At 36.7% G+C, this 8,392-nt stretch overlaps 1 long non-coding RNA gene across 2 annotated transcripts; it reads right to left on the reverse strand.

Moving 5' to 3' along the window:
* Positions 1 to 2,122: 2,122 nt before the first annotated feature.
* Positions 2,123 to 4,553, reverse strand: LOC133293292 (uncharacterized). 2 transcript variants are annotated; one of them, XR_009749045.1, is made up of 4 exons: positions 4,155 to 4,553; positions 3,175 to 3,248; positions 3,026 to 3,089; positions 2,123 to 2,454 (listed from the first exon to the last, which is right to left on the reverse strand). It is a non-coding gene; the product is annotated as an uncharacterized LOC133293292 (long non-coding RNA). The 2 variants fall into 2 exon arrangements; XR_009749044.1 differs by having other exon boundaries at positions 4,151 to 4,553.
* Positions 4,554 to 8,392: the final 3,839 nt, after the last annotated feature.

Below are 8,392 nucleotides of genomic sequence, written 5' to 3' on the forward strand. Positions count from 1 at the left end.
ACGTTAGCTCTTTTGCTAAACACATAATTCCACACTTTATTGTAACTTAGTTCATACACTAATCACATGATTTCCCATTAGGTTGTACATTAGCTAAATCTCTAATCATACAATCTCTTTAGATACTTCCCATCATCGGGGATTTCATTCGGCCTCATTGTCCTTTTACAAAAAAATTTAATAATTTACCTCAACACGGATAATTAGGCGCTCAGGCCGTCACAAGGTGTACATACATATATATATGTATACTGGCACTTAGGCCATCACTGGATTATTATCCGTTTATTCATCAGAATAGGTATACTGGCCATCAGGCCATTAGGTATTATTCACAATGCATTACAACATCCACAAATAATTAGGCCATTTTAAATTACGATATTCATTCTCTGAGATTTCCAAGAGACCTCCATCATGGATCAATCCTCTTATGCTTCATAACACCTGAATCTCTACATAGTAGCCATTTCCAAGGAGAATTCCACACATTAACGGGACATAATTGTTTTTACTATACAACACATATACTTGGAAGCTTCACCAATACCTTTTCCATACTATGGACTCATCTCAATTATATATCTTTATTATTCATGGTACTACAAGGTTCATCCATGCAATACCGTACATATCATAGATTTGTTTACAACTTTCACTTACAATCCAGCTTTATAAATTTCATCTACAAGGTCAGGCAAAACATTTAAGTATGTTTCCCTGAAGTCCTATCATATTCATATTTTACTTACTGCCATCTCTTGTCCATGGAGCAGTCAACACTGCATCCACAACATCAGGCTAAGGACTTACATTTGGTGTTCCAAGGTTGCCACGCAGGCTTCTTACGATGACTACGCATGTAACACAAAGGAATGGGTTGATCAGACCCACACTAAGGAATCACATATGCAGTAATCGATAAGAATCTACATACAACTATGCAACACACAACACAACTATATATTCATTATCAGAGTTCCCTAACAAAACTGCTCTGATACCATAAAATGTAACAGCCCGTTACGTACCGGTATTGTTAACATTAATTATGATATTAAGCGCAGTTACAATCACAGCAGTTCATTTATAAAAGCGAGAATAAATTTTTTCCGACTATTACGCGAGCATTTAAATCATAAAAAGGCGTAATAATTAAAAGCTGTGACCGTAACCGTAAACTCTTGCGGAAGACTTATTTAAACTGTTTTTATCACTTACGTTACTTATTATAAGTTACTAAGGAGTTCCCATAAACTCACTTAGCCAATTTCCAACTTTACGTTTTATACCAATTCGAACATGTTACACTCTAAGTTTTTCTGCGACCAAACCGATCGCAACCAACCCTACTTCTCAGATTATATCTTTGTGTTACTTAATTCCCTTTTTAACAAGCTAAAATACGCTCAATTCGGAGCTCATTTGCTCCGGTTATCGCCGTTTGAAGTTGGATAAGCGATTAGCCCAAACAACCCCAAAAACAGCTCCAAACCACTCACATTGCTCGAATTACTGCACTCAATCCACTCAACCATTTGCCCTCAAATTTTTATCCTACAAACTAGGAACCTCAAACTTCATTTTGATATATCACACGCTCAATTTGACCGAGAAACGAAGCGGGAATTAATTTCCCAAATCCGGTCCAGAATCTGCCTCAGGTGCAGGGGCACATGGGCAGTCCGTGTTTCTCTATTTTTTTCAGGCCGAAGATCAACCCAGATTTTCCTCAAATTTGGACACAAGGTAGAGGACATCTCAACCTTCAAAATGGCGTATGGCACGTCCCTAGGGGACTTCTATGGAGGGAGATATGCTCTCCCGAAGTTCGCCTAAAATCTGCCAATTCTACAGAAAATTCGCCAGAGTTTCCTTTGTTTTTCCAATAATCCCAAATTTGTAAAAGATCATTTAACCTCAATTGTACCTAATAAACACATGATAATACAGTAATAATCCAATGGGTGGCACACACAAGGACCAACAACGCCTTGGGGCACTTACAACCCAATCCAGTTTATAGTTATTAAACATAGAGTCCATATTAATCATTCTTAAGTAGTTGCAATCACTAACACCTTTTTCATGCATATTTCCATCATACATATTATCATAACCTAAGATAAGCCTAAGGCCCTTCCATCATAGTTAGACATGCATCAATACTATTACAATATGGCTTTACAAATTACAACTTGAAACTAAAACTTCAAATTACATTCTTCTAAAATTTCAACTTAATTTAAAAGACAACATAACCAAATACATCACTACTAGACTTAGGCAAAATGGCATGAACAAGATGCTAATGAAGCTACTAATAAATACAAATGACATGTTCATGCCCTAAGTCTAGCCTAGGCCACACGGCCAACAAAATGCAAAATATGAAGCGCTCCAGCGCTCACTCTGCGGGCCTCTTGCCCGAGGCTCCTGCTCCACTGCTACCTCCTGAAATAAATGCCCCGAGACGGGGTGAGATATACGAATATATCTCAGTAACCAAGAGGTTCTGGAGAAAACTCCACCCAATGGTTCACTTCGATGCATATCAATAGAATACAACAACCACTTTGAAAACGGGATATAGCAAGGGATTTAGAGAAGGGGGAATATAAGGAAAACAAAATACGACGATACGGGATGGTAACCCCAATTCCACGTACGCCCTCGGCATATATAAGCCTATGGGTATCATCCAAGGTGTGTTCACAGAAACCACAACCATGATGCCCAAACCAACCAAAACGCCAAAGACATTCCTAGTGTGCTCCTACCCGGATCACACACCATGACCGCAGTCAACTGGAACTCCCTCCTGGAGACCTATCCAGCGGAAGTCCGAAAATGCCCGAAGGCTAATAAAACTGTCTACTGGCCAGAGACTCGGTACCGCAGTACCCATAGCAATAATGCATGCATGCTCATGTGTTCTATACTATTCATACACACTTCCTACTGTTGCCATCAACTGGCAAGGTGGAACAGAAAAGGGGAACAAGCCCCAGTACCAAGAGGTTACCTTAATTCGTGTTTCCACAAGCTCCGCAGCAGCTTATCCCTCAACTCGGTACACAGCGGAATGCCTACACAGAAGACATTCCCAATCACTCTCAGTTCAACCCATACATGTTAATTTATAATTACACATGCAATGAACCAATTTCTTACCTCAATCCACTTGGTCCAAGACCAATGGCAACTCACTGAATCAAGATTCGGGATTCAAGTCGATGTACGGCAACCTATAAAATCACATACAACCATCAGCACGCGTCAAATAACGTCAAAACGTCAAAATCACAAAATCTCCCCATCCACCCTTGATGGTTCGGCCAAATGAGTGTTAATTTGAGATTTATTTTTCTAAATTTTCTTTCCCATTTTATTATGCCTCATTAAGTTGTCAAGAGGCCAATTCAAGTGCCGTTTCGTCATTTTCGCGTCAAATTACATCAGAACGCGAAAACCGCAAAATCCCTCTTTCCTCCTTGAAGGTTCGGCCATCTATGTGTTATTTGGGGATTTATTTTTCTAAATTTTCTTTCTCATTTTAGTACCCATCCTTGGGTTGCCATAAGGCCATTTCAACTGTCGTTTCGCCGTATTACGACATTTACGCATCGTATTGCGAAATATTTCACTCTAGGTTCTTTATGCCAACTAAACCGCTTATTATTTTTCCATTGATTCTAACACTTGCCAACCACCACACAACCCATCTAATTACCTTTTTAACACATAATTCATCACTCAAACAATTTCCAACAACATAAATTTCATAACTTTCCTTTAAAGGCCAAGTTGCATCCTATGGCAATTCTAGGATTCCCATTCACTTCTAATCACTCCACATCTCACACAACCACATTATATCATCATATAATCATACCACAATTCATCAAACAATGCCTCAACACAAAATTCCAAAGTCCCAAAATCATGACCTCAAATTCACTAAGTTAAAATCATCACATTTCACCTAAAATTTTCATTGCATTTCTAGCATTAATACATCATTCTAAGGCATTATCATCTAATACACATTTTCCAATTGAGCTCCCTAACACAACACATCATCAAATCAAGCTTTAGGTTTTCAAAATTTCAATCACAATTAAACCATGTAAATGGGATGGAAACATACTCACAACAAAGGCTAGAAGCTAACCCAAGACTCCTCCAAGCAATGGAAGATCAAAAGCTCCATGAACATCCAATTTTCTTCAAATTTTCGGATCTGATTTTTGCCAAATGCTCCACAAAGAGGCGATTTCAAGGCTTAAGAGTGGTACCAATGTGTTTAGAAGGTCTTTTCCAACAAATTTCAACACAAATTTTGTTGGATTTGGTGGAGAAATGAGTGATTTGTGAAGAAAAGAAAATCAAGAAGAAATGGGCATGGGGGAGGCTGTTCCAGCGTGAAGAAGAAGGAGGGGAGGAGAGAGAAAGTGTGAAGAAATGGTGAGTTTGACTCACTTAAGTCACAGGCGGGTCCCACACGCGTTTTAACTTTAATCAATCACCTAATTTCAACCACAAATTCATGACCTACGTATTTTTCTTGTTCATGTCATATTTTTGTTTCCCCAAAATACTGATAAAATTTTCACGCTTATCGGTACAATTATACCGCAGTATTTTTCCACCGGAAAATCACTATTCATCAATTTTTCCCAAAATGACTCAATTCCATCAAATTTCATCAAAATCATATTTCCTAACTCAAAAAACCATTTATAACTCATATTTGGAACCTAGAGCTCAAAATTCAACTGACACGTTTTACGGTGCAATCGTAACGCGATATTTTTACCCGCGAAAAACACTATTCACTGATTTTTCTGAAACTTGCCTATCCACTCAATTTTTCGTTCTGAACCCATTTCCAGGGTTATTTTTACCATCTGAGACCTTCTACTCAATTTTTATCTTCCTAGGGTTGCGTGTTGGCTAATTACCGTTTTGCCCTTTCTTTGTATTTTGGCCTAATCTTTAGGATTTTCACTAATTCATCACTTGATTGCTCATTTAATATTTTAATTTATTTATTTAAAATTGTGAGGTGTTATAGGCAACACATAGGTGATCAAAAGTTGCAAATAACTTACAAAAATGCAAAGACAAATAAGTACATTCTACTACCACTATTGAGCTATTGAGAAACTATTAGTTTCACAAGGAGCTGAATTTCTGTTTGATTCTGTGGCCATCTCCTCCATGACATTTTTTCTTAAGTCCTCCAAGAAAGTTGCATGCTCTAGCATAAAAAAAAGTGAATTAAATAGTAACACAAAAGTTTGGTAAATCATTCAATAATAATTACATAATTGAATATACAACAAATTGAACAAATAATGTATAAAAATACCTTGATCACCATATAGCCAATCTCTTGTGCACACTACAGCTTCCACTATGTTAGATTTGAGTGTACTTCTATAATTGTCAAGCACTCTTCCCCCAACACTAAAAGCACTTTCTGAAGCAACACTAGAAATAGGTATTCCTAATACATCCATAGCCATTGTTGCAACCTCTGGATACCTATATTGATTAGCCCTCCAATATGACATTACATCCAAATCAGAATTCCTATCAATCCTTGGGTCCTCTAAATAAAGTTCAAGTTGTGTCTTTGGGCAGACAATCACTTCATTAAAGGAGTCAAATTCCTAACAACATATTCAACACATATATTAATATTTAAATAAATAAATCAATAGATGCTAATTAATAGAATGACAACAAATTTAAGACTACAATAAGTAAACAAACTTACACTCAAGACATTGTTAGTTATAGAAGAATATGAAGTTTCATGGGGTGCTTTGGTCCCACCATCTCTTGCATTGCTTGATGAAGCTCCCGTTGAACCACTTGAAGATAAGCTTTTAGATCCACCTTGTGCATATTCATTAAATAGAGAAAACGAATTGTTCTTGACCTTTGCCGCTTCTTTGATCCCATCGCAACCATATAGCTTTGTATAACACCATTCAACGAAATGCATCTTATATCTAGGATCCAAAATGACAGCTATAGCCAAAATCATACTAAAATCAGTCCAATACTTCTGAAATTTAGTGAACATGTTGGCTGCCAAACTACTAATGTAAAGATCCTCACTATTCAGCCCATCATTTAAAGTTAAATATGCTGTAAATACTAAAGGAAAGTACAGATTAGCAGTTGGATATTTGGTTCCAGAGAAGACACATGTGATATCATAAAATACGGCCAAGAACTTGTTGATTTTTTCAAGTTTATCCCATTCATCTCTAGATGGACAATGCACGTAGATGGAATCACTCAACTCAAGGTGCATAAGAGCACGTTTGTAGTAGAGTGCAGAATCTAGCATGAGAAATGTAGAGTTCCATCTAGTTGGGACATCTTGTCTCAAACCTCTTTTAGAGTCAAGGTGCCCATGAGCAACACACTCAAAAAAATTTTCTTTTCTTCCTTGTGAGCCTTTAACATACTTGACACTTTCACGAACTTTAACAACTGAGTCGTCAATCCCTTTCAAGCCTTCTTGAACAATCAAATTCAGGATATGGGCACAACAACGTAGGTGAAAGAATTGACCATTACACATTAGTCCATCTCCTAAATTCAATTGATCTCTCAATATGTCAACACATACATTATTAGCAGAAGCATTATCCAATGTAATTGAAAATATCTTCTTCTCTAAACCCCAATCTTTTAAAAAAGTGTGAATTTTTTCAGCCAATGATATGCCATTATGAGGTGGTGGCATAGAACTAAAATTTAAAACTCTTTTCTGAAGATGCCAATTTTTGTCAACAAAATGAGCCGTCAAGCATATATATCCATCAGTATTTATGGAAGTCCATAAATCTGATGTTAAACTAACTCTGCTAGAATTTTCCTTCAACTTGTTAATCAATCTTTCTTTCTCCCTCTTATATAGCTTAAGGCAATCTGTCCTTATAGTGTTTCGAGTCACAATGTTTACGTCCCCACGCAAATGAAGAACTAATTCCTTAACTTCTGGCCACTCACTAAATATAAAAGGCAAATCACGCTTCACAATAAGAGCTACTAATAACTCTCTAAATTTATCATGGTCAAATTTAGAAATTAAACTTAGAGAGTTATTACCTTGATTTGAAATAATCATCTGCCCAATATCACGGCTGTCTCGTTTCACACATGATTCTAAATGACGTTTAAAATTACCTGTTCCATGTCTACTATCAGCTTGGTAAATTTGTCCACAATATATGCATTTGCATCGAGGTTTCCCACCTTCAATCTCTGGTGCAATACGCTCAAAGTGAGCCCAAATTGGGGATGTTAACTTCTTCTTTTTTCTTGGTGGCTTCTTTGTCTCAGCCAAATCGGATGTACTTTTATCCGGAAGATTCTCATCCAACTGAGGTGTGATATTTTCTGATTGAATTTCCATCTGCAATAAATAAATTTGCTAACTTAGACAATAGGCTAAAAGGAAGATGCATGCAGTGCAGAAGAGAGTGAGTTAAAAAAAAATTGGGAGTGGGTGTACATAAAAAAATAAAAAATGCTAAAACAGCAACCGAGCACATAATAGCAAGTGTTCTTATGCAAAATTAATAGTTCAGGTTTGTGAATCAAACATATTAATCAATGAAAGGGGCTATGAATTTATAAATTGTACAGAAATGAATTCAAATAATTTGAACATACTTCTTTCACTAAAAATTTTAGTACGAAAATGTTTCTGTTTATTCAGAAAATATCACTTACTAGAAGCTTTGCAAAGAACAAAAAAGAATATCAAGGCAGTCAAATTCAAATTAGATGTGAACTTTAAATTAAATGGCTACGCTAATCATCAATTAGATGTGAAATGTATTAACTAGTTCCAAAAAAATAAGAAACATGTAAAAGCGTAGAAATTAGAAGAGAAACATGACTGACCGTCTTCTTCGAGTCACAATAGGTCACTGTCAACCACCGATTGACTACTGTAACAGCTTAGGAGGAACAAAAAACGCAGGTTTGAATATCCTAGGGTTCTTCTTTGACACTTTTCTCTGAGAATAAAGAAATCGCATCACTATTTACCAAAAAGAAAAAAAAAGTGCATCACAAATTAGTCCTTGCATGTTTCAGAAACAACCGGGTAGGGAGGGAGAAAGGAAAATAAGATTATATGAGTAATGTATAAACGGATTACCTCAGTAAAAGTGCAATGACTTCTTGTTCAGCGATCATAAAAATGAAGAAGCTTCCATGGCTGATTTAGCGAGAGAACCAGTGAACCCTAAGGAAGCTTGAAGACAGCCGCTGAGTGAAATGAGAAAAAGGCAAAAATAGAAACCCTCAAACCCTAGTAATGTTTGTGACTTTGTGATTTGTGTCTTCGGGTGAATCA

The sequence above is a fragment of the Gastrolobium bilobum genome, unplaced genomic scaffold (assembly GCF_033153095.1).
Source record: "Gastrolobium bilobum isolate Gb01-03AN ecotype WA unplaced genomic scaffold, APGP_CSIRO_Gbil_v1 utg686778, whole genome shotgun sequence".
Taxonomy (NCBI): domain Eukaryota; kingdom Viridiplantae; phylum Streptophyta; class Magnoliopsida; order Fabales; family Fabaceae; genus Gastrolobium; species Gastrolobium bilobum.